This window comes from Silurus aristotelis (assembly GCF_946808225.1).
Source record: "Silurus aristotelis genome assembly, chromosome: 4".
In the NCBI taxonomy this organism is placed as follows: domain Eukaryota; kingdom Metazoa; phylum Chordata; class Actinopteri; order Siluriformes; family Siluridae; genus Silurus; species Silurus aristotelis.
Window position 1 is genome coordinate 7,642,625 of NC_139577.1, and position 27,809 is coordinate 7,670,433.

The 27,809-nt window shown below is 40.6% G+C and overlaps 2 long non-coding RNA genes across 2 annotated transcripts in view; both read right to left on the reverse strand.

Moving 5' to 3' along the window:
• The window catches only part of LOC310725156, a 278,325-nt gene that overhangs the window by 47,804 nt on the left and 202,712 nt on the right, over nt 1–27,809 (reverse strand). The gene's annotated exons all lie outside the window — the stretch shown is intronic.
• LOC310725004 lies at nt 20,228–27,694 on the reverse strand. Its single transcript, XR_014533235.1, has 3 exons — nt 27,612–27,694; nt 22,534–22,610; nt 20,228–20,407 (listed from the first exon to the last, which is right to left on the reverse strand). It is a non-coding gene; the product is annotated as an uncharacterized lncRNA (long non-coding RNA).

Sequence of the window (27,809 nt, forward strand, 5' to 3'; positions counted from 1 at the left end):
TCCCCGACTTCTGTCCATGCAGTAAACCGAGAAAAACTCGGCCGGCTGGATGGCGTGGTCCGGTACCGCTGGATTCAGCCATGTCTCGGTGAAGCAGAGAAGGTTTCAGTCCCGAATGTCTCTCTGGAACTTGACCCTTGCCCTGAGGTCGTCGAGCTTGTTCTCCAGTGACTGGACGTTGGCTAACAGGATACGGGTCGTGTCCTTTGTTCTCCCTCAGGATCTCGCTCGGCCAGCATGGGTCCAGGTTTAAAAACGGCGAAAGGTGAGTGCATTGTACACCAATAGATATAAGAGTGTCTCTGTCATATCTAATGATGTCCATCTTGTGTAAATGGAACTAAAACTAGTTAAATAAAAGTATAAAATAAACAAAAAAAGAAAAACCGTAGCCGGAGCAGTCGTGACGGCAGCTGACCTCACCGGCGACCTCACCGGCGCCATCTTGAACGTGTGTATACCAACATGTGTATACAGTGTATACAGTATACAACCAACATGTGTATACAGTGTTGCCCTGCCTGTAACAAAAACAACTAGTGGCCAAAGCTATGAAATGTGAATTTCACAAGGAGTCCACAACCTTCCTTGGTTATCAGCCTGAAGGGGTTTGAGATGGACACTCAAAAGGTGAGCACTGTGACATTGTGGCCTTCACCTACAACTATTGAAGAGTTACAAAGATTTATGTGGTTTGCAAACTCCATCTAGAATGCAAAGCACCTCAACCCCTGTCAAGTCAGGTGGGCTCGATTCTTCACCAGGTTTAATTTCACGGTCACTGCCTGTCCTGACACCAAAAACAGCAAGGCGGATGCCTTAAAGTCGCCATAACCCCACAAACAAACCTCTCACTCCTGAACCTTTCCTTCCCTCCACCATTGTCACAGATACAGAACTCATTGACTCATTTCTCCACCTAACACACTCTTCCAGTGCGCTCTGGGATACCAACCCCCATTGTCCCCGCGGTAACGTCGGATGTCCCAGCAGTGAATGACTGGTTCGAGCATATCCAGGAGGTATAAGAACGAGCTCACATGCACTTACAGCGGGTATCTGTACCAAGAAATGCAGGCAAACCGTCAAAGGTCAACGGTGACATACCGTTTGCAACTCCCCAACCATTACCGAGTCTCAACATTATTCTATGTCTCTCTGCTCAAGCCTGCTCACGCCATGCTGGTTACCAACCAAACAAGAACCCCCTCCAACCTTAGAGATTGATGGGGTACATTGTACGGTTTATTCTAGATTCCCGCCAAAATAGGAGACAACTCCAATATCTGGTGGTCTGGATGGGTTACGGACCAGAAGAACAATTTTGGGTCAATGCCAACAACATCCTGGACCCCTCTCTAATGGAGGAATTTCACAGCACACACCCTAATTGACCAGCACCCCAACCTCGGGGGGACCCCGCCACAGACGAACCCCTAGAAGGGTTCTTAGAGGGGGGATTCTGTAACAACCCCCACCGCAATGTCACCACCACCACAGCAGAGGGCAGCATCGCCCGAATATTGAAGATTTTCAGGTTTAGTTACCCTTCCTCTGTTCGTTGTTTGCTTTTTATGTGTTCTGACCATTGCCACGTTTATCCATCTACGCCTCTTGCCTGCCATTTAATTTCGGTTTGTTTGTGCGCTGAACAATTTACTGTTCTCGCCTGTCTTCCAACTCTGACTTTGGATTACCCATTTTTGTTAGTATTTATTTCTATTGCAAGTGTTTAATAAACCACGAATGGATTCCGAAAAACCTGCTTCCTCAATGTTGTTACAATTATTTTGCCACGTACCAAATTTTCCTTTTGTTCTGTACAACGCATTTCTCGAATAATAATAAGTGTGTAAAATATAAAAATCATAATTTGCAATAATTTGGTAAGGATCTGATTTGACTTTTAGTCAAAATGTTGCATTTTTTTGTGAGAAATTCCAAAAGTCTAGAATTCATTTTACACCAGAATAACTTTTCCAGGTTCCTGCTTACACAAATTCCCCTGTAGCTATATTGGGGTTAAATTTGTCTCCATTTTTACAGACTGGTGTTATTAGGCAATCATTCCAGATGTCAGGGATGTGGCCTCATTCAGAACTATATATAATCATTTTATCTTTTTATCATTTCATTTAATATTCGATCAGATCTAGACACTGTTGAGTTTTCTGCTTTCAGTTTTGTCGGTGAGGGGTTTTTTTTTTTCAGTTATGGGTGAGTCTAAAAGGTTTTGGTAGTCTTTGACTGTCAGTTGTAATTGTTCCGGTCATTTATTCATTTGATGTTGTTGGACATGATTTTCCCATATTTTACTATTATGGATTGATTATTCTTCGTGATAAGTTTTTGTTTTCTGGTTGTTCCAGTCATCCCAGAGTTTTTATTGGTGGATTTTTTATAATTTCTTAGTAGTTTTTCTGTATATTTTGGGTTCCGTTTGTGTTCTATCTATTTTTTAACATATAATTGATATCTTTCACGGCTAGATTACTCTCTTATACACACATTCTCTCATTTTCTCTCTTGCTTTCTTTCACTCTCTCTTTTTCTTTTAATCATGTCATATATTTTACAGGTTTTTTTTACCTGTGAATTTACTGTGTGAATGAGTTTTTACTATAGGAACAATAACGTATCAGAAATATTAATTCCTTAGAAAACATTTTCTGCGTTTATTACCTGCTGTGTCTGAGTCTCATCTGCTTAAGTTTTGATGGAAACTGAGTGTTGGGTGTTTTATTTCCTTGTTCGGGACATAAAACCAGCAGCAAAAATCGTTAAAGCCCATACTCCATCCGACCCACTGAGGCCCAGACCGAGATCAGCAGCATTTTGGGTGAAATGATTTGAACATTAGAACTCCAAGCGCCAAACATCTGATCGTTGTAAAGAGGAACACTGTTCATGTTTCCGATTCCTCGCTGAAGCGGGCGATAAAATAAAAACGACGTAACAGGATGTAAGCGCAGCTAACGTTCACAGTGTACATGACCTGAACCGATCTGTGTTTCCTGTCAGGGAGCGCTCATGGCTCTGAAGCAACTGTTTAGCACAGGCTCTTTAAATTCCTTAAACAAAACACAAAAGTATTCTGCATGTGTGTGTGTGTGTGTGTGTGTGTGTGTGTGTAAGAGAAAGAGAGAAAGATGGAGAACGAGCTGCTGTCAAGCACTGAGTTTCTGGATCATTAGGATTTAGAGGAATTTGATACACTGGTTCCAAGCTCAGCTCAGCGTGTGGGTAAACCTTCAGATGGTGTTCACGTAGATGTTTGACAATCTGGCGTGGACTCGCGTGTTTGCGGGTTTCAGATTCCTGCTACTGCTGCTATTGTGGTCTTGAGTACGACAGTCTGCCTCATGGATAATTCAAAACATGTCGTTTGGGCCAGAAAATAAATCCAAAGTCAAAAAGTTTTGGTATGGCTATTTGTATTGAACCACAAAATACAAATGCCACCAGAATCATATACTCAAAAGTGATGCTACAAATCCCTTTTATTAAGTGCCATGCCCCAAGGACACATCAAAAGCCACCTCGCCACCCAAAAAAAATAAAAAAAATAAAAAGATTACATACCTAGAGCCATGGCCACTAAACCAACACCTCTAAAATCTCATTTCAACTCCATATACTCAAAGCCATGTCCCATTTTCACTATGTACTGCATCAGCTATATATGGTTGAAATGACAATAAAAGCTTCATGACTTCTTGACCAAAGCCAGACCCCCATCGATACACACCTAAATCATACTTCAAAACCATAATACCTAAAGCTATGCCGGAAAAGCCACACACTCAAGTCACACCTTAACACCCTTTACCTTAAGCCAAAAGTTAATATTAATTATTATTAGCACCTTTACAGAACATAAAAATTATAGAACAAAAAATTTGTAATATAAGTAAATTATGTATGTTTATTCCTTATGAGCAAGCCTGTGGTGACTGTAGCAAAAAAAAAAAAAAAAATATATATATATATATATATATATATATATATATATATATATATATATATATATATATATATATATATATCCCTAGATGGCATAAGGAAAAAGCCTTGAGAGGAACCAGACTCAAAAGGTGAAACCCATCCTCATTGGGCAATATCAAGAGTGTGATAATAAATCCAATACAAAACACCAAACTAGAGAGAAATACCATGAACCCCGGAGTGTGTGATTATAAGTAATGTCCTTTCTATGTATGGAATTATTTAAAGAGTATACGTATTTAACCGAGTTGCATTCGACATATACATGCTTGCATGTTACTGATGCTTCTTTATTAGCAAAGCTTTTTTCTCAGAGGATCTGTTAAAGGGTGAGCAGAGAATTAAAACCCCCGGATTTGTAATCACTGTATTAATAGAAACCAGTCGATGAAGCATTGTTTTATTATCTGACGTCTCCGAGTGATCCATGATAAGCTCCGATCTCTTCCAGACAGTGATACTGCTTACATTAGCTATGCCCTTGTAATCCCCATTACCAGGGAGGAATTCACAAGATGGCTGCCAAGCGCAACTCAAAACACATGGGTACAACAGGAAGAGCTCATAAATAAAAGAGAAGAGGGGGAAAAAAAATCCAATATTTTGTCTTTGTCTCGTTCCAAACAGCTACACTAGTGGAGGAGCGAGTTTGTGGCCTTTCATTCAGCCTGTTCGGTGTTTTTTATTTGAATAAAGCATGAGGCCTGAAATGGTCTGTAGGACTCTTTAAAAGAAAGGAATGAGACGCTTACTGAAATCTGATTAAAGACACTTTTAACGAGAATGGTTTAGCGGAAAAAAAAGTGAATTATTCCCAAGCTTTAAAGACAGATGTTGTTTGGCTGTTGACTCTCGCTAGCGAGTGAATTCCTTTATGGGGAAACATCACAAAAAGACCCCAGCAAAAGTACAGAAGTTGGGCGTTCTCGAGCCGTACCAAACAAAACCACGGATTTAGGAGCAACAAACGAAAACATTTATCTTCATTACTGTCATAGCTTGCAACCAGTTGTCCTTTGAAAACGTCACGTTTTGACGGATCCACAGCCAAAGACCACAATTTCACTTTTACTACCAGCTCAAAAAAAATCCTCTGATTAGCATAGAAAATGTTGCTCTTAAAGAATGGGGGTCTTCAAGAGCTGGCATAAACTCAGAGAACCCACCAGAGAACATCTTGTTGGTAAAAGAAACAAGCACTGTAAGATGAGCTTTATTCGTTCAATAGATCAGTTGTTTACTCATCCATCTTCTGCTTTCTGTTTTATCCTGATCAGTAATGCATTTGGTCTGAGGCTTATCCCAGGATAAGGGAAGCAAAATGTGAACAATTCAGTTCAATTCAATTCAAGTTTATTTCTATAGCGCTTTTCACAACAGACATTGTCTCAAAGCAGCTTTACAGAATTTAACAGTTAAGGTGAATGGTGTGCATTTATCCCTGATGAGCAGCCATGGCGACTGTGGCAAGGAAAAACTCTCTTAGATGGTATGAGGAAGAAACCTTGAGAGGAACCAGACTCAAAAGGGGAACCCATCCTCATTTGGGTGACATCAAGAGTGTGTTTATAAATCTTTAAACAATACAGAACACTGGAGAGTGAGAACTAACATTAGCAATGGAATGTAAGATTATAAGTAATGATCTTTCTACAGTCTTTTACAGTCATTTGTGGTTATAAAACTAGGAGCTACTGAGCAACTCATAAAATAGCTCAGGATTTGTGATCATCACAGATCCAACACCAGCTTCTCCATGCCAGAGCCTTTGAAAAATCAAAGAGGTCCAATGTCAAAACTCCAATTGGCACTGGTACTTCTCTAGATGGTTTGGGATGTTAGTGAGTTAGGGATCTACTTCTTTAAAGGTCCACAATCTTCATAAGGTGGGACGTGACTTGGGCTAGAGCAATCTCAGGATGCCTCGGGATGGGGAGAGAAAGAGAAGCAGTGGAGAGGAATTAGCGTAGCTGCTGTTCATGATATTAACAGCACAAGTTGATAATGTGCATGTGATCAGATGTTCTGGAGCACAAGGTTATGATGTGATGTGTGTTATGTGTAGGCTTTGCTAAAAAGATAAGTTTTTAATCTGCACTTAAACCGGGAGAGTGTGTCTAAACCCCAAACACTGTCAGGAAGACTGTTCCAAAGTTTAGAGTTGAGAATGCTCTACTGCAGGGGTGTCAAACTCAAATTCACAGTGGGCCAAAATTAAAAACTGGGACAAAGTCGCGGGCCAAACTCAATATTTATTGAAAAAATGACTGCAATTGTGCATGTTTTCCCTTCTCTGTAGATGTGTAATGTTGAACCTTTTCATATGGAAACAAACTTTAGTTTTGCATAAACATTAAATCTGGAACAACCAAAGTTTATTATTATAACACATGAGAAATTATATTTGAAATAAAACACAAATCAGTGGTATTCGTTTCTTATTATGTCTCTCTCTATCTATAGACTTTCAAATTCCTTTATACTGTAATTTTTTTTTTTTTTACAGGCCAACAACAAAACCAAAAATAATAATAATTTCCTTCAATTAAAAAAAGCAATCTTTCAACCTTTAACAGTACATGCCTTGGAGTAAGAAAAGTGCATAAAGACAACATTCATTTATTGGTTGAAGACAGATACCTGCATCTCCTCTCAGATGCAAGTGTATCATGTCTGGGGGTTAGGCTCTGAGCTGAGGAAATCCTCAGGATTGAGTGAAGATGTTCATCAGTGAGACTCCTGAGTGGTGTTTTGTTGATCTTCATTAAAGAGAACAGTTGCTCACAAAGATATGTGCTGCTGAACACAGAGAGCGTTTGAGCAGCTTGGGCATGGAGTTGGGGCAGTGTGTCGGGGAGGAAACATGGAAACTGTGCAGCACACACAGAGTCATACTTTGACTTGAGCATGTCACTACACTGGGGTTCAATCAGCTCCATTTGGAGGTTGGTTGGTGCACTTTCCACATCAACCACAAAAGGGTTACTGAGCAGTTCAAATCTGCATTTCTGGGCTTCAAAGTCGGTAAATCTCTGGGTAAATTCCGCGCTGAGTACACAGAGTTTTTCAGCGTTCTCGACTGACGCGCCAACGCACTAACAAAGCATTCTGGGATTTGCCCCGCGGGCCTGAGTTTGACACCCCTGCTCTACTGCCTTTAGTGGACTTTGCTATTCTAGGAACTACTAGAAGTCCAGAGTTTTGAGATCTCAGGGAGCGTGACGGATTGTAGCGTGTTAGAAGACTGGAAAGATAATTGGGAGCTAAACCACTTAGTGTTTTGTAAGTAAGAAGCAGTAGTTTGTAGTCGATTCGAAACTTAAAAGGTAGCCAGTGTAAGGATGATAAGATTGGGGTTATATGGCTTGTTTAATAATGATGCAGGACATCCATCTAGTAATGCATTACAATAGTCTATTCTGGAGGTGATGAACGCATGGACAAGCTTCTCTGCATCAGATATAGATAACATGTTTCTTAGCTTAGCAATATTTTTAAGGTGAAAGAAGGCTGTTTTTGTAACATGGTTGATATGATTTTTAAAAGACAAGTTGCTGTCTAAAATAACTCCCAGGTCTTTTACTGTTGAACATCCATCTAAATGCAGGTTGAAATGCTGGAGCTTCTGTGTACTGGTTTTTGGGCCGATGAGCAAAATCTCCATGTCAAGTCAAGTCAAGTCAAGTTTATTTCTATAGCGCTTTTCACAACAGACATTGTCTCAAAGCAGCTTTGAAGAAATCAACAGTCAAGGTGAACGGTGTGCATCTATCTCTGATGAGCAGCCGTGGCAACTGTAGCAAGGAAAAACTCCCTTAGATGTAATGAGGAAGAAACCTTGAGAGGAACCAGACTCAAAAGGGGAACCCATCCTCATTTGGGTGAAATCAAGAGTTTGATCATAAACCTTTCAACAATACAGAACACTGGAGAATGAGAACTAACATGAGCACTGGAGTATAAGATTATAAGTAATGTTCTTTCTACAGTCTTATACAGTCTATATGTTAGTAGCTCCTAGTAATAAAGATAAGTATCCATCTTATCAGAATTTAATAATACAAAGTTGTGAGTCATCCAGTCTTTCAATTCTTTAACACACTCAGTTATCCGAGTTAACTGAGCTGTATCGTCTGGTTTTGATGAGATACATAGCTGGGTATCATCAGCGTAACAGTAGAAGCTAATCCCATGCCTTCTAATAATATTTCCTAAGGGAAGCATGTATAATGTTAAAAGCAGGGGTCCTAAAACTGAACCTTGTGGCACGCCATAATTCACTCGCATTAACCTGGATAGCTCTCCATTTTAGTGTACAAAATGGTAACGATCAGACAGGTAGGATTTAAACTAGCTTTATGCCTGTCCCTGAATGCCGATGTAATTTTGTAAGCGATCTAGGAGAATATCATGATCTATAGTGTTGAATGCAGCACTAAGATCTAGTAAAACTAACAGAGAGATGGTCTGGCCTTGGTCTAAAGATAAAAACAGGTCATTAGTGATTTTAACTAGAGTAATTGCTGTGCTATGATGGGGCCTAAAACCTGACTGAAACTTTTGCACATGATGCCCCTATATGCGCATGAAAATTATGCGCATATAGGGCCAACTTAATGTCACAAATTCACCCACAGGCATGTTTTTTTATGTTAGGAAAAGCAAGAACCTGGAGGGACCCATGTGGACACAAACCTCAAAATCAAATTCCAAATCCTGAAGCTATACCTCCATGTTTCCCCAGAGGAGCTTTACCTTCCTAGTAAATAAAGCAGTTCCGTAATTCCAACATCACTTTAGATCCTTGTTGTTGGCTTATAATATTTCTGGGGTAGGTATCGGATGATTTAATAGTTTCTGGGGACTTGAATTGTTTCCTTTACCTGCCACTTGGTTGATCAAAAGCCAAGCCCTTTAACAGTTTAAAATTTACTTTACAATATGCAAAATTTAGCAGATGTTTTTAGGCAATATCCCCTCTATTCTGCAAAAACAACAACACTGTGGACAACTCCACACACACCTTATACACACTGTTCACCCTCCTGCCATCAGGAAAGAGGTTCTGAAGCATTCAGGCCTCACAACCAGACAAGAACTAAACTGAAACTCTCACACACTCAACTTTGTGTTCTTGAACTGTTACAAACTTGAACTCTGAGACACACTCAATACTAATTTTAGTTTATACACATACATGTCTATAGCACCACCCATATTATAACTGTTTACATGCTGTTGTTGCTGTCTTGCTCAAAATGTTGTGTATATTTTTACAAGTACACTCTTGTTTACGTTTTTTTTCTTCTTTTTTTGCGCATTTGTGTACTGTATAACACATTATACAGAAGGTATGCTGGCATTTTTTGCATCTGTTTTGTCTTGTATTGTCTGTTTGCACTGACTTTTGTCTTGCACTGTTTGTACTAGGTTGCACACAATGCACTTTATGTGTCTAGGACAACTTACTGTAGTCCTTAGCTCTGTGTTCTGTATGTAGCTCTATGTTGTGTGATGTAGCTCTTTGTTATTTATGTAGCACCAGGGTTCTGTAAAAACGTCTCATTTCACTGTGTACTGCGTCAGTTATATTTGTCTGATATGACAATAATACCTTTTTGACTTAACTTGCCTTGATATCCAGAGCCTGTATCAAAGGCACATTTTATGCAAAATTTATAGTTCAGGGACTAAAGATTTGGGCAGTCAGATACAGTTTATTCTACTGCCTTAATTCAGGACATTAGTCTTTATGCAGGAGTCTTAATGCAGGACTTTCCTGTTCCTTAAGCAGTCATACCTTGGGCTACTGATCTGAAAGGACATAATTTAAATCCTAGCAGCAACAAACACCACTGGTGGGCCCTTTATCAAGACTCTTAGATTTCAAGTTGTATCCTGTCTCAAGTGTAAGTCACTTTGGGTCAAAGCATTACCCAAATAGAAGAGATAAAGATGGTGGGTCAAATCAAGCAGTGGAGACGGTGGTGCAGAGCAAAGTGAGAAAAATTCCATTAATTAGGTGGCCACTGGTCTGTGTTTGACTTTGTAGTTTTACACCTGATTCAGTAGCTACAGGAAACCAGTGAAGATAACACAACAAGGAGACGGGGAGAAATTGTTGAGTTTGTACCTAAGACATACAGCTACATTCTAGATCGGAGGAAACCTGCCAGGAGCAAGATGCAGTATATGGTCTGGAGATGGCCAGGGAAGAAGCACTTCTTGTTTGGCCTCTGTGTAGAGACATGGAAGAATTGGATTTCCCAAGATGTTGTGAAGATGATAGCAATACAGGACCCCCAGGGTTTTCCAGGACCCCCAGGGTTTCATGCAGTGTCATGTGTATGTATAATAGAGTGATTCAGGGGTGTTACAAGCCAATGTAACTGATAAATGAATTCATTATATTATTCCATGAAGGGAATTATTGTCTGTACAATCATTCCAAAGAGATTTGGTTATGTAGCACTAATTATACCTGAAGACCTGAACAGAAGCAGTGGATCTTTACTATTTCTCTTGTCAGATTCTTTACTCCTTTTAATTTATTCACTTTTTTGGATACTGAGGCACAATACTATAACCTAAAAATGTTATCACTTACATTTTCATTTTACATTCAAACCTTAACAATTAATAGAATCTCCATTTCAAACTAGCTACCACAGTATTACAGTATAACTGCAGATTAGCATTACATTTCTGTCCATTGTAAACCATGTTAGCATGTTTCATCAGCCTTTTAACAGCATGACCTTTAACCGAGAGAGAAAAAGAAAACAAACTGCTGCAAGTTTTTTATTTAGCAAACACATGTGCAACCCCGAAAGGAAAGTCACCACCTTTTTAAAAAATTGGCCTAAAATGTAGACTGTGCAAGAAAATTTTAGCAGAAGCCGAATAATGACCTCCTTCTTTGCTTTGCTAATGTCACCTTTAATTTCACGCATGAGCTCGTCTCTCTTTTCCCAACACTTTCTGCAGCGGAGTAGCGAGCGAGACTCGGGCCAGGTGTTTAAGTGAACATACATTTCTTGGATGGGCAATTTCCCGCATTACTGTAATCAATAAGTTAATAACGAACAAGGTTGAGATGTTTGCCCTGTTCCCAAATAACCCCAATCACAGGCTGCCCTTCAATTGAGGCCAATTAGAGAAATTTGCGTAACCTGAGACAGATGGTGCGAGAGCTTAGCGTCCTCTGTCTGGTTTCAGCAACACGACATGTTTCCTTTTCCTTCACTCTCTGGATTCGCCGGCTGGGTAAAAGTTTCCCCAAAAGCAAAGCCAAGAAAAACCTCTCCAAATGCTTGTTTTCTGCAGCTGGAAAGTGATGGCATTAAAGGTTCTTTCATTTTAAAGTTTAAAAAAAAAATTTTATTCCTGTGAAATCCTTAAATACATTATGGAAATGAACAGTAGAACAGAACACTCCAGTGGTAATTCGATTCGATTCGACTTTACATAGAAATACCACTGATGGGTCAAGGCGAAGGCCCATCTGCCACCCCAGCACTGGTATCCCAATGTATAAAAAATATACAGCAGTGCTGCTTCAATGTGATGACTCAAAAATACAATATACCCGTAAATAAAGGCAAGAAATCTTGTCTTTCTATTAAAGTGTAATCCGAATAAATTACTCTATCTACTGCTTAGTTTTAGTGAAACAAACATATTCAATGCAACCAGCCTGATCACTGATCACAAACAAATGACTCGATCCGGCTCTTTTTACGGTTCGAAGGATTTGTATGAATATACATGTACTAAATTTAGAATGTAGTATTATAGTTAATTTTGACAATATATTTGCTTGTATTAATGACTAATAGCTTAACTCTTAATGCTTAACTTTTTTCAAAAGAATGTTGTTCAGTAGCTGGCGTCTTCAGGATTGTCAGAATTTTTGACAAGTGACGTCACATGATGACAATGCATTGGGTGGTGTCCGTCGATATGCTGATTTAATTGTTTGTGTTTTTGACGAAGTTAATCAATACTTGATACATTGAGGGTTAGTATCTATATATAAGTTATATTGACTTATATATACATAGATACTAACCCTCAATGTATCAAGTACAATCAATCAATATCAATCTTTATAAAGTTTTATAGACCATATCTAAATCCATATCTATCTAGACCAATCTAAAAGTGTGCACACCAGTGTGTATGCTGTATATATCAATATATCATTCTTAAATCCACAAGAACATTGCAAGAATTTTTGCTTTAGTGTTGCCACCGCTCACATATCTCATGCAACCCTTTGGCCACCCCATAAATAATTTTCTAGATCCGACTCTGTGTCAATATTTTGTGGTCTTTAAAGGTCATTATTTTGTCTTGTGTCTTCCAGAAATGTCCCTTACAAGCGCAAGAAATTTAAACAATCCTAAAGAAGCTTGAGCACCTAATATCCTAAACTTGCTGACTCATTTACATTTACATTGCATTTGCCAAACTCCCTTATTATAGAGTGACTTACAGCTGAACAACTGAGTGGTTAGTGGCGTTGTTTAAGGGTCGAGCAGTGGCAGCTTCTAATCAGAAGTCCAGCATCTTAACCATTGAGCTACCTGTTCTGGCATGTGATCATGTTATTGAATCATCTGGTGGCTGTGTTTGCTTTTATATCAAGTGACATCTATCTGCCATACAGTACAAGTGAACACGCTGATTATAAGTTAAATGAGGAGGAACAAAAAGCTGTGTGGTGCCGTTACAGGAAAATAACAGTGGTACGATGAAGTGGAAGCACCATTCCCACGCCCACGTTTATTATTTTTTCTAGAACAGAACGTTGGAATGACGTACTACTGTATTTATCTGTTAATAGCTACATTTTATGTTGTAGAACGTCCATGATACAAGTTCACTCCTACAGTAGGTAGTTCTCAGATCTAAAAACCCTTCCTTATCTTATATTTTTTCTCCATGCCAAGAAGGTGAAAAATAAAACACAAAATAAAATGTCGCTATGGTAACTTGGGTAACGTCTTCCGTAAAGAAACGCTGAGTTGTAGTTAGACTAGTGCAATAAATTGAACATGTTGCAGTCTAATTAAATGCGCATATGATAATATGGTCAGGATATGTAAATGTTTAGTTCTATGCTAGAGTTTTCACGTCCTTCCTTTTGTACTGGGACGAGAGTTACACGTTAAGATTACGTACAAATCGCAATCAAAAAACATGTAAGCGATCTGATGTTCATGCTAGCACACTGTTTAAATGTTGTGTAGTCCAAAGTGCTATGGGATACTAAGGAGTCTTTTATATCTGTAATATGATTTTCAGTGCTTTGTGTTCTAGCAGTTCGCAGGAAAAGTGATCAGCTGCGATGATGAGTGAGTCAGAGCGTTACTATTCAGGGTTGTTACAGTGGGACGTTTTAGGAAGGCCAGAGGAAAAGTGTAATTCGTTTCATTTTGGGTGAAAAAAAAAAAAAAGAGAGAGAGAGAGAGGGAAAGAAGGGATGTTGAATTCTGATGAATTCCTCTGAGCCGTACAGACTTTTCCCTCTTGCACAGCTGCAGAGCCGTTGGTTCATGAGCTTCCGATTTGGGAATTCTGTTTGATGTTTTCCTACCGCAGGAATTGCCAGGGATTTGTGGCTCTTCGGAAATCATCCACAGTTTATAAAATAACCTGACAGTGTTCGTACTCTTTTTTTCCTCCTCCTCCTTCTTCTGCTGGAGCTTTGCTTAATGCAAAAACTGAGACTTTAAATAAGCCTTCACTCATCCTTCATCAGCAGCCAGGCCAAGATCGGTGTGTGTGTGTGTGTGTGTGTGTGTGTGTGTGTGTGAGAGAGAGAGAGAAACCCATAAGAAAAACATTAGTGCAAATGAAACGTTCTTGTCTGAGGCTGAACGGATGACAGCGGTCACGTTATCGTCCAAAATCTCACGTCTAAACAGGCATAATGCGTTTTTGATTATGCCCCATTAATACATCATATAACCTTATTCATAAAGGTGGAAGGAGAAGAAGAAGGAAAAAAAAACACACCCTAACGTTTTCCTCACTAATCACCTCCAAAAGATCTCCATCGTCTTTCTCTGTAGGTTTCCTTTTTCTTTATGGGTTTGATTCATGTTCCTGACTTTTCTCCCTCCCTACCCAGAGATTGTACATCTGAGACCGGAGTAAAGTTCGTTTTTTTTTTTTATTTGGGGTCAGCGGCATTGAAGAGAGATCCCTCGCTCAACGCCCACCTCGCCTGCGTTTCATTTCACAGCAATATAAAATCATAAATTCTGCCAAAAAAAAAAAGACAAGGCATAAGAGGTGGAGTGCTGCTCCGTACAAAATAATCGCACACGACATGATGAATAATTGAATTCCTGTTATGGTTTTTCTTATCTGATGTGAGAGCAGATTCCAGTGTTTTAGGATGACATTAATAATATTAACATACAACAACTGCTTACGATCACAAAAAAGACCTGAGAAAAGTCATGTGTTTTCAGCATTTGCATGGGACGAGGTTACCATGGTGTGCACACATTTCTAATTCATTTCAATCTTTGGAGCTGCAATAACACTTTTATTCTGTATGCTATAATTTGGTCCAGCTGATTTTCCAAGTATCTATCTATCTATCTATCTATCTATCTATCTATCTATCTATCTATCTATCTATCTATCTATCTATCTATCTATCTATCTATCTATCTATCTATCTATCTATCTGCAATCAATATGTACTTATATCGCAGCATGTTTGAGTTCTCGATTCTAATTGGTCAGCAAGTGTGACTTCATGTTCTGCTGTAATTAGAGCCTCAGTTTTATGTTAACGTACTAGTTCTGACTTTTCATCATTTACACAGGAACGGCTCACACTCAGGGGCCTGGGACCTGTATGCCATGTTTGAGAGAGAGAGAGAGAGAGAGAGAGAGAGAAGAGAGAGAGAGAGAGAGAGAGAGAGAGAGAGAGAGAGAGAGAGAGAGAGAGAGAGAGAGAGAGAGAGAGAAGAGATGTAATGAAAGCAGCATGAACAATGATGGAAAGAAAGAAAGAGAAAAAAAAAAGAAAAACGAAATATCTGAGTGGAAACAGATAGGGAGAGCAGAAAGAAAGAAAGAAAGAAAGAAAGAAAGAAAGAAAGAAAGAAAGAAAGAAAGAAAGAAAGAAAGAAAGAAAGCGAAGGAGAGCTAGAAAATTTCTAAAATATATATATATATTTCGAAAGAAAGAAAGAAAGAACAACTGAATATTTGAGGGGAAACAATTCAATAGATAGCGAGAGCATGCAAAGGAGACCGAGTAAATTTCTCAAAGAACATTTCTTAAAAGACAAAGTAAGAAAGTAAGAAAGTAAGAAAGAAAGAAAGGGAGTAGTTGGTTGTGTGAGAGGGAGAGCTGTGTTAAGTGGAGGAGGTTAAATGTTCTGCACTCACTGAGGGAGATTTACTCTACAGGAACACCACGAGGGAGAGAGAGAGAGAGAGAGAGAGAGAGAGAGAGAGAGAGAGAGAGAGAGAGAGAGAGCGAGAGAGAGAAAGAAAGATTGCGAGCTACTGCAGACTGTAAGAGCAGGTCATTTATTCTCTTCTGCCCAACTGCTTTTCATTTCATTTCCATTTGCACCCTGCAGCACTCGGGAACGAATCAGATCCTGTTACATCCTGTTTGATCTGGAGATCGGATCGCTTGCAGGAATTCTTTCCTCCGTATCGCTTTTGGAAAGCGTGATTTTTTTTTCTTGTTCGCTCAAATACAGCAGCAAGTTTTTACTTTAAAATACCTAAACATTTGTTTCCTCGTAAGCCGATATCCCGGAGGCCCACAGGGTGAACTCACCACAGCAAGAAAACAAATGATCAAATACAATTCACTTTACCACAGCGCATGTTTTATTCTATTATAAATCTCCCCCTTTTCCGTGATAAATTCTGCTCATGTGATTTAGCATTCAGTTTAATTGCTAATAACGAATAGCGTACAACTGCGGCGTCTTTCATGACACGCCACTCATGTGGCACCACTTTCACACCTACATCATCCGGTCCTCGTGTTCTTTTTCCCTTCCTCAGACCCGTCCGTTTTCTCACTGTTAGGTGTGAACACGTCATTCCGGCACTTTCCCTCGGCACAGAACCAGCTCACATGCTAAAGCCATTCCCGCGCAACCTCTTTTAAACTTGTGTTAGCATTAGCATAAGATGATTAGCCACAGAACACCCATTGATGTGGTCACCGGCAGCAAAATCATTTACAATTTATTTTAAATGAAAGACAAAAATGGAAACTAAGCGAAAAAGAGAGGTGGAAAAATAAATGAAAAAGTAAAAGTAAATGAGAGAGAGGGGTTCCCGTGGGCCCACCACCTGCAGGAGGGACTGTAAGGGACGGTGCTGTGAGGATTGGGCAGCAGTCGAAGGCGGGGGCCTGCTTAGACTGCTGCCCCCGCGACCCGAATTACGGATAAGCGGGAGAAAATGAATGAATGGATGAATGAGAGAGGGGGGGGGGGACATGGCAGGACAGAACTGAAGAAAGAGAATGATTGACTGAACGAACGAACGAACGAATGAATGAATAAATGAATGAATGAAAAGGACAGGACAGGACAGGACAGAAATGAAAGTGAAAGAAAAAGAGAAAGAGAAAGAAAAAGAGAAAGAAAGAAAGAAAGAAAGAAAGAAAGAAAGAAAGAAAGAAAGAAAGAAAGAAAGAAAGAAAGAAAGAAAGAAAGAAAGAAAAAGCACAGGACAGAACTAGAGAAAGCTGATGTATGGATGGATGGATGGATGGATGGATGGATGGATGGATGGATGGATGAATAAATCACAAGACAGAAATTAATGGATGGAAATAACAGGACAGAAATGAAGATTGAACAAATGAATGAATTAATGAATGGATGGAAAAGAACAGGACAGAAATGAATGAATGGATTAATTAAAGAATGAATAAACCGGACAAAAGTGGAGAGAAAGAAAGAAATTAGTGAAAGAAAGATGAAGAGATAAAGAAAGGCGACATAAAAAAAGAAAGACAGAAATGAAGTGAAATGAAGAAAGAAGGGATGAGTTTGGGTTGCGATGGCTCTGTAGCTGTAGAACCATCATTACACTCATTATTATATATATTATATATACTCAGTTCTGACTTAGAGTGTGTGTGTGTGTGTGTGTGTGTGTGTGTGTGTGTGTGTGTGTGTGTGTGTGTGTGTGTGTGTGAGCTTGTCCCCGTCTCTGGGGTTCATGTGATGTAGCGCTGCTGTATATGTGGAAAAGTAGCAGAGCGGAATAGCAGAGAGGATTTTCCTGCTCCCAGCCGATTTGACAAATGACCTGGACGAGAACAGAACCGTTTCAGGGAGGGAGCGAGAGAGGGGGGGTGTGGGGTTATTGGTCATGGTGAGAATGTTGAACTGCTTTCTGTCTCTCGGCTGAAGATGCAGCTGATGAATTGCGTAAAGCTCTGAGGAGATTCCTGAAGCTTCCATTAACTCCACTGGACTCCTTCTAACTCAGGAAGATCATCCTGATTCTTACTGACGCCTGCAGCGTGTTCCTGCTCCGGTTCCCATCCACCGCTGGAAAAGTATGACGATCAGCTGAAATATCACAGATTAATATGGCAAGATGACGGAATTACTTTTTTATTCACGTGTCATTTCTATTCATTCTTTTCACACGTGAGATTTATACGATTCATTTATTTTCTGACATGAAATTTTATACAATTAATTTATTTTCACATGTAAGATTTACACAATAAAGTTTCACGTGAATTCTTTAAACATATCTTCACATGAGATTTATACAATTAATTTATTTTACCTTCCAGTGGGCTCACCACCTGCAGGAGGGACCGTAAGGGACGGTGCTGTGAGGATTGGGCAGCAGTCGAAGGCGGGGGCCTGCTTAGACTGCTGCCCCCGCGACCCGAATTACGGATAAGCGGGAGAAAATGAATGAATGAATGAATGAATTTATTTTACACGTGAGATCTTTGCCCAACCAGTCCACATGTGCTTTGTGGATTTGGAAAAGGCATTCGACTGTGTCCCTCGCGGCGGCCTGTGGAGGGTGCTCCGGGAGTATGGGGTCGGGGGCCCTTTACTAAGGGCTGTCCGGTCCCTGTATGACCGAAGCAGGAGCTTGGTTCGCATTGCCGGCAGTAAGTCAGACTTGTTCCCGGTGCATGTTGGACTCCGGCAGGGCTGCCCTTTGTCACCGGTTCTGTTCATAATTTTTATGGACAGAATTTCTAGGCGCAGCCAGGGGTCGGAGGGTGTCCGGTTTGGTGACGACACGATTTCGTCTTTGCTCTTTGCAGATGATGTTGTCGTGTTGGCTTCATCAGACCAGGACCTTCAGCATGCACTGGGACGGTTTGCAGCCGAGTGTGAAGCGGCTGGGATGAGAATCAGCACCTCCAAATCCGAGGCCATGGTCCTCAGTCGGAAAAGGGTGGCTTGCCCACTTCAGGTTGGTGGGGAGTTCCTGCCGCAAGTGGAGGAGTTTAAGTATCTTGGGGTTTTGTTCACGAGTGAGGGAAGGGTGGAACGGGAGATTGACAGACGGATCGGTGCAGCTTCTGCAGTAATGCGGTCGATGTACCGGTCTGTCGTGGTGAAGAAGGAGCTGAGCCGCAAGGCGAAACTTTCGATTTACCGGTCAATCTACGTTCCTACTCTCACCTATGGTCATGAGCTCTGGGTCATGACCGAAAGGACAAGATCCCGGATACAGGTGGCCGAAATGTGCTTCCTCCGCAGGGTGGCTGGGCGATCCCTTAGAGATAGGGTGAGAAGCTTAGTCACTCGGGAGGAGCTCGGAGTAGATCCGCTGCTCCTCCACATCGAGAGGGGTCAGCTGAGGTGGCTCGGGCATCTGTTCCGGATGCCTCCTGGACGCCTTCCTGGGAAGGTGTTCCGGGCGCGTCCCACTGGGAGGAGACCCCGGGGAAGACCTAGGACACGCTGGAGAGACTATGTCTCCCGGCTGGCCTGGGAACGCCTTGGTGTCCCCCCGGAAGAGCTGGAAGAAGTGTCTAGGGAGAGGGAAGTCTGGGCATCTTTGCTTAGACTGCTGCCCCCGCGACCCGGCATCGGATAAGCGGGAGAAGATGGATGGATGGATGGACGTGAGATCTATCTAATTGATTTATTTTCACACATTAGATTCATAATTTATTTATTTTTACACGTGATTTATATGATTCATTTATTCTCACCCATGAGATTTATACAATTGTCTTTCCACGTGATATACGTCATTTGTATTTGATTTATTCACACAATTCTTTTTGTTGCATTATTTTATAAGGTTAATTAACTTAAGGTACCATTATACATTTCTTCTTTTTTTGTTCTTGTTTTTCCATGATGAATTTGACACTATTTTTTTAATGATTTATTTTACCAGGAAACACACAGATAGCTGATCACATTTTATGATATCACGTGTAATTAATCGAGTTCATGTGTAAGAGGTTCAGAACACAGTTTCTTGCAGATGTTTTTGCTAAGTGTAGGATGGTGTTAAGAGCATCTTATCACTGACAACACTGAAATGGAGACAAAAGACTGTGGAATTTGAACATGCATGTAGCTAATCTCTGGTCCAGTGAGGTGCCTTCAGCTACATAATTTGCATAAATGGATGTGATTGGCTGAAACAGAGGATGTGATCCTGTAGGTTCTTGTTTAGAGTCGCTGAACTACAGCAGGTGTGTCTGGGATCCATCTGAGATCTGGCTAATTCAACTCTTCTTCTATAGATAAAGCAGAAGATTGGCAGAGCAATGCTTTAAATAACATAAATTAAGGTAGGTGTCACACAGGCTGTGTAAGAAAGCTAAAGATTTATTATAACATTAGCTTTTATGTCTCGGGTCGCTGAAGTTTAGCATCGGGTCGCTGAAGTTTAACGTTTGTCCCACGTTACTTTACATCATGCAAACCAGACGTGGACGAGGGCAATGAGATTTGTTCAGACCTGATCACTCACTCATACATTTTCCAACCACCATGAATCCATACCGCATGTACGTCTAGTAAAACGTCTCATCCAGCTGAACGTGTTCTCCGTCTTCCTCAGTTCTGTCCAATTATTTCACACTGGTGTGTATGAATACTCTGGAGGAGAGAGAGCAGCAGGAGGAGGAGGAGAAGAGGAAAAATATGAAGGTCCGCAGGGGGAACAAAACCTCGTCTCAGTGCTGAGACTTCGTAACATCAGCTCTCGGAATTACAGGAGACAAAATAATAACAAAAAATGAAACTGTCTCACATTAGCTGTCTGGAACATCATTGGACTCGCAGCAAGACTCAGGCTGGGTACGAATAAGAGGGAAATCAAGTTTTTCCCCTCATATCTCATCGTAAGTCCGTTAAGCCCCGAGATGGAAGTCTCGATGTTGAGGGACCTGTGACCACAGGAATAAAATAAAAAACCATTGTGTCAGTCTCAAGATTTATTAGCGAGGTCTAATTGATTTTATTGCGAAAGAGGGAAGAGAAGTAAAAACGGTGTGTCCATGTGTTTTTTGCATCGATGTCCATGTAAGTTGTTTTTGCAGGGATTTAATCACAACGCTGCCTTTTTCCCCTTCTGTTTACCTGTGCATCGTACGCAGTCGGCTCGAGGTGTTACGCATGAGCACGCCTGATCCTCATCCTCTAGAACGTCCTAAGTGCATTAACATAAGCGCTGCATGTAAATCATGATGAAGGATGTGTACGATGACTAGTGCTGCAGCCTGCCAGGCTTGTAAGACATGGCGAGAGGAAATGGATCTTAAACAGCCTGACTGGACCAATTCGTTCCGGTGGCCTCGTGTCCCTTTTAACCATTCAGCTCCAAACACACATGTGCTGTAAAGCTTAGTGTCAGAAAGCTCAGAGATGGACATAATGCCTTGGTGCCCAGGTCAAAGCTGATTACTCTTTAGCACGCATTAGGCTGGTTCCATATGGAAATTGTGCAAGAATAGTGCATTGATCCTCCACAACGAGTATTAAAAATGTAACGCTGATGTTCTCATCCTGACACCTCTCTATCATCTCCAAACTCTCCCCATCAATAAGAAAACCACCCTGATCAGGGGTGTGACTTGCATTATATGATAAAACACACTGTGTGTGATGAACAACTTCCCTTTTCTTGCCGCTACACAGCTGTGCGTCTAAACATTGGCGCTCTTATGCTCGTAAATCAGCCCTTTGTGCAGCAGCAGGATCCAATCAGCTCCAGGTGGAGGCTCAGGGAGCGGAGTCAGACTCTGAGCTCAGGGATTACAAGCCGTGCTCTGGACACCAGATCAGGCCAAAGGGCCTGAACAGTAAAATACAAAGTGGGCCGAGAACGAAGCCCTGAGGAACGCCAACACGCTAAAACCCCATATCTTTTGCATATTTACGTCATTGCATAACTCCCTTTTATCCATCTTTCTTTTGTGCTTTCACATATCATATGTTCACTTTAACTGTCACTTTGTTTTACTTATCACTTGTAAGTCTACACATTTTTTTAACTCACACACACACACACACACACACACACACACACTTCTCTTCCTCCCACTTACACACTCAGAACTAGTCCAAAGGGACAAAACTGTAAATCACAAATGGGCTGAGAGCGGAACCCTGAGGAATGCCCAATCAGAAAATAAATATGTTTCACAGATTCCTGCAGTCGTACTATCATGTCATAGCCACAGCCCTTTTCTTCATCAGATTCCCATACTTCATCCATAAACATCAACTCGCTCATTATAACTGTCACGCACTTCAAAGCGCTGAAACCATAAAACGCACTCAGACCAGGAACCAAGCCCTGAGGAACACCTTCACACTAGTATGACGTGTTTAAATATACGTGCCATTCACATCTTTGTCATCCCTCTTCTTTTCACACACGCTTGTCCCTCAATCTTTCCTTCTGTAATCTAAAGGCACAAACCAGAAACCTTACAATGTTCGTGGACCGAGAACGGAACCCTGAGGAACACCATCACGTGTATTCGCACGCTGTTATGCAATCACATTCTCCTACTCTGCCCATGAACACTTTCTTTCTCACACGCCACGCTCTCGGAGCGGAGCGAGTGAAGGAGGGGGGCTGCAAGGGAGGGATGTTGATGAAAAATGGCACGGGCCCATGGAATGCGATTTCAAGCTTCCACATCTGCAGGAAAGACGAAACCGGCCTCCTAATTTTACAATGATGATGTCAGCCGGCCTACATGACAGCGTGCAGCTAAAGTGCCAAGCCCCCTTCACCCCCCACCCCCTTCCCATTTTTTCCCCATTCTTTCTCCTTCTTTTTTTACTCCTTGTGCTCTCTTGCTCTTGTTTCTTCTCCCCTGGTTAATTTTTTTTTTCAGTCCACAGTGAATGATATTTTGGACGTATTCTTGCATATAGATCAATCTCTCTCTCTCTCTCTCTCTCTCACTCACACAGAGGTGTAATATTAGCAGTGCTTCCATACAGATGGGGAAAAAAATTGAAACACGTAATTTGCTGATTTTAGGAAAGAATTACTCACGTGTTTCTGGAACGCCTCCAGCAAAGCTTTATGATTAGCCGAGAGCCGCCGATCCGGCTGTCAGATACCAGAGGAACCTGATCGTGAAGAGGAAGTTTTGATTACAGCTGAAGGAGAAAAGGGTCCAATTACATACTGAATTATCTACATTATGACTGGTGTTTTATATTTTTTCTAAAGAAAGGGGTGAAGAGTGGCCTCAATGTTTAACCTACTTTCAGGGGGAAACACAGTTGTGTCACGTTAACCATAATGTTGAACATTATTTTGATACCCTTATTGCAGTAAGGGTATCAATTTCAGAAAAAATCATCACTGTTGTGCTTTTAAATAATAAACATCATGAAGAAAATTTTAAGATGCTTATTTTCCTAATACAGCATGCCTCAACGTATTTTACTATTTTTACACCACAACAGATTAATTATTTTGAAATCATTCTGATTAATTTACAGTTACTCTTACATCTTCACTGAAGTTAGTTCCTGATTACGACACAGCAACTTAAACTAAACTACCAAAGTATTGGGACACCTGTTCTTCTCAGCCATATGTGGTTCTACTAAAAACAGTTGGAGGCACACAAATGTATAGGACATCTCTGGATGTGCTAATATTACATTTTCACTTTACTCCTTAACTATTGGCATGTGTTGCACAATAATAATAAATTTTCATTTAAAAACAAATTTTTCTTCAATAAAATGTAGCTTTTAGAGAGCCGGAAAGTAAACAAACGCTAGGCGGAAAAGAGTCAAAGCATTTTACGTTTCGCTCGTGCACGTAAACGCTTTCAGGCATTTCAGTGTGAATGAGCAACTTTTGGGAAACGATTGAAAAAAACTAAAATGTCAACGCAGATTGTATTTAGAAACGTCATTTTCGAACATATTTGGATTAGTGTAAATGTAGCACTAGAAGACCCAAACTTGTTCCAGCATGACAAGGCCCCTGTGCACAAAGCCAGCTCAATAAAGATCTGCTTTAACATAGGTTGGAGTGGAAGATCCCCTGCTATAGCACTCCAACCCAATTGAACACCTTTGGGATAAATGTGAATGCTGACTGCATCCCAGGGCTCCTCACCTCACCTACATCACTACCTGACTTTACTTACACCCTTGTGACTTAATGGATCTCCACAAATCTCCGTAAGCACACTCCAACATCTAAGAACATCTTTCCAGAAGAGTGGAGGTTATGAGAAATAAAATGTTCAAAAAGCACACACTGATCTTATGGCCTGGTGTCCACAAACCTTTCTAAATGACACCTCAAGGCAGTTAATTTTATTTTGATCAAATTATAGTTATGTTCCAGATGCAGTAGCACCTATAACCGGAGCACAAGTTTCCCTACACCAGTACATTTAAAACTGCTAACACTGGAGACTATTTACATAAATGCTAAATAAATGTGTTGCTATAGAAACTATGAGGTATTATGTAGAACAAGCACACGTCCCTATAGACCTGTATGCTGCTTTTAAGGTTAATCAACACCCTCGGACCAATCAGAACCCAGACTTGGTGGATGTATTCCTTGTATTGTAAAGTGCACAGATACCTCACGTTGAACTTCGCATAGTTTATGACTTTTCCTCCTCAGAGCACTCTGGAGATCTGCTTCCCTGTCAGCGTGTTAGTGTGGCTTGGCTCCATCTCCTTCGTGCCACTCAGTTCTTTTCTAACGAGTGTAGGCGTACATGAGAAGAATCTGGATCTGTGCTGCTGCATCACGTGGTCTCACACACACATGTGGACATGTGGAACTCCCTCAGTTGTTTTTTATACTCATTTTAATCTTTGATTGAAGTGTGTTTCCAGGTCATGGGTGATGGTCGCCACACGGAGCAGCACTGCCCTACTGATAAGGATTCCTGTATGTTTTCTTTTTTCTCAGTGTGAAGCCTCTTCTACTTTTTTCTTATGAGAAACAGCTTGTCTCAGGTTCTCTTCATGGCAACAAAAAAAAGAAAAATCAGATTTCTCTGCCGGGGCTGCTGATGTGCCACATGTGTGTGGGTATGTGTGTGTGTGTGTATGGTGTGTTTTTTTGTGTGGGGTGGCGGGGGAGTGGGAGTGGGGTCATCTTAATTCCAATCAGTTCTGCCTAATAGTAGCAAATATGTTATTTTTGTGTTTTGGTCATACCGTTACCATGGCAACATCATAAAAGCAGTACATTTTTGTGGTTTTTTTTTTTTTTAATGCATGAGGCACCTTTCATCTAAATATAAAAGAAAAGATGGAAACATTTTTCTCGCATTGTGCCAGTAGCCATTTCAGTGAAGAGAGAGAGAGAGAGAGAGAGAGAGAGAGAGAGAGAGAGAGAGAGAGAGAGAGAGAGAGAGAGAGAACATTAAGTGGGGGTAAAAGGGGTTCTTGAAGAAGTAAAAGAAGAACGACTGAATTCTGGCCAAACAAGCAAAACGTTGAAAAAAACGTCTTGTCTGCGTACCTGATGGTCAGACACACTCACTCCATGCCTTTGATCATCTAAAAAAATCTCTCAATTTATATATTTTTTTAAACATGCATTGTGGAGACGCTGCAGCAGAGGGATTGGATTTACATATTAAAGAGAGCAGAGATGGGGGGATGAAGAAGGGAGGAGAGAGGAGGAGAAAGGGAAGGAAGGGATGAAGAGGGATTTGTGTTATGGACAACCACCCCCCACCCAATGGAACTGTTTTACTGAACACTGGTTCTGCAGAGTCATTATTACAACCAATCAGCATTAAAATAAAAAAGGAGAATTGCTTAATCACACACATACATCCAGGCATACACATTTACGGACACAGACATGCACACACACACACACACACAATTGTTCATTTACACACACATGTACAGTATCTCACAAAAGTAAGTACACTCCTCACACTTCAGCAACCATTTTAGTGTATCTTCTCAATGGACAATACTATAGAAATGAAACTTGGATCTATTTTATAGTAGTCAATGTGCAGTTCGTATAGCAGTACAGATTTATTGTCCTCTGAAAATATCTCAACATACAACATTATTGTCAAAATAGCTGGCAACAAGAGTGAGTACACCCTAAGTAATAACAGCTGTATGTCACTTAACCAGGCAGAGCCACATGTCCTTTTCATCATGTGGATGTTTTTGTCTGCTTGACAGGACCATACAAATTTTTTATTAAAGCAGTTGAAATGTGGTGCTTTGAGTACAATGTTCTTATACTGACCAATGGATGTTCAACATGGCATCTCATGGCAAAGAACTCTCTGAGTATTTTAGAATTGTTGCTCTCCACAAAGATGCCCAGGCTATAAGAAAACCAGTAACACCCTGAAACTGAGTTACAGTACAGCACAGGGTCATACAGAGGTTTCCAAGACAGGTTCCACTCGGAACAGTCGTCACAAAGGTAGATCAAAGAAGTTGAGTCCTCGTGCTGTGCATCAGGTGCAGAAGCTGCTTCAAAAACAGACGGATAAGTGCTGCCAGCATTGCTTTAGAGGTTGCAGAAGGTCCACTTGTCAGTGCTCAGACTATACACCGCACACCGCAACAAATCGGGTTGGCATTTCGTCTTCCCAGAAGGAAGCCTCTTTTGAAGCTGGCTCACAAGAAAGCCCACAAACAGTTTGCTGAAGAACAACCTGTCCAAGAGCATAAATTACTGGAACCATGTCCTGTGGTCTGATAAGATTAAGATAAACTTGTTTGGCTCAGATGGTGTCCAGTATGTGTGGTGACGCCCTGGTGAGGAGTACCAAGAAAATTGTGTCTTGCCTACAGTCAAGCATGGTGGTGGTAGCATCATGGTCTGGGGCTGCATGAGTGCTGCTGGTACTGGAGAGCTGCTGTTAATTGACGGAAACATGGATTCCAACATGTACTGTGACATTCTGAAGCTGAACATGATGCCCTCCCTTCAGAAACTGGGCCAAACGGCAGATTTCCAACAGGATAACGACCCCAAACACTGCCAAGATGACAACTGACTTACTGCAGGTAAAGGTGATGGAGTGGCCATGTATATCTCCAGATCTAAACCCTGTTGAGGAAGGTGGAGAAGCACCATGTGTCTAAAATCTAGCAGTTCCGCAGTTTCATTATTGAGGAGTGGAAGAGGATCCCAGCAACAACCTGTGCAGGTCTGGTGAATTCCATGCCCAGGAGTATTAAGGCAGTGCTGGATAACAATGGTGCTCACAGTAAATAACTTTTTTTTTTTTTACGTTTACTTAAATTCACTCTAACACACAGACACATACATGCATGCATGCATACATTTATACTCACAATTGATCATTCACACACATACATAGACACACTCACAGAAACACACATTTGCTAGCTCACACATACATAAACCTCCAGACATACTCACAAACTCACACACATACTGATTAAGCTCACTAATTCTTTGTGTTCATTCAAACTTTTAGGCTAAATTATTTTTGCAAAACTAGCATCCGTACTAACACCATGACCACCTTATAACACATCCTAAAGATTACTGATTATTATTATTATGAAAAAATACATATTTATAAATAAATCCTCGAAATAATACTTTTAATCTATAATTTCTGTTAAACGAGCTTTTTCTTTTTTGTTTTTTGCACAAATGCAAGTTTTTGAATGGTGTGAATGATGACATAACGGACTTTCTGATCGCTTTTTAAATTGCAACTTAAAAGCATTATTTATTTAATGCATAAATGTAAGGGGAAAAAATAATAAAATTATTAACAATAAAATTATTCAAATCTATTATATAGGTCACAGATTATTATTATTATTTTATTTTTTATTAATTAATTAGTTGGTGTTTGGGTGAAACACAGCTTGTGAGGATCAGAACATGGAGGATCTTTCACCTTTTTACACCATCTGATACGCATTACATAGGTGTGTGTGTGTGTGTGTGTGTGTGTGTGTGTGTGTGGGTAGAGGGTGTGTCTGTCAGTAGAGTATAACATGAACCTAAAACATCTCATGTACACTTACATTCCATAACAGCTCTGAGAATTAAAGGTCATGTTAAAGTAATCACTCCCTGTAATTAAAACCATACGAACAAACTCCAATCCACACCTGCCATTTGTGATGTCATCAAGAAATCCTGTTTACTTCCTGGGTTTTGTCCTCATGCTTTTCTGCTGGTTTGCATTTTCATTTCTTTGTCAGGTTCCTGTTTTTGCTCACACTCTCTGGATTAAAAGCTAAAATTGATCTTCATTAACTATTATTTTACTTTTTTTCTCTTTTTTTTTTTTAGTTGCCACAACAATC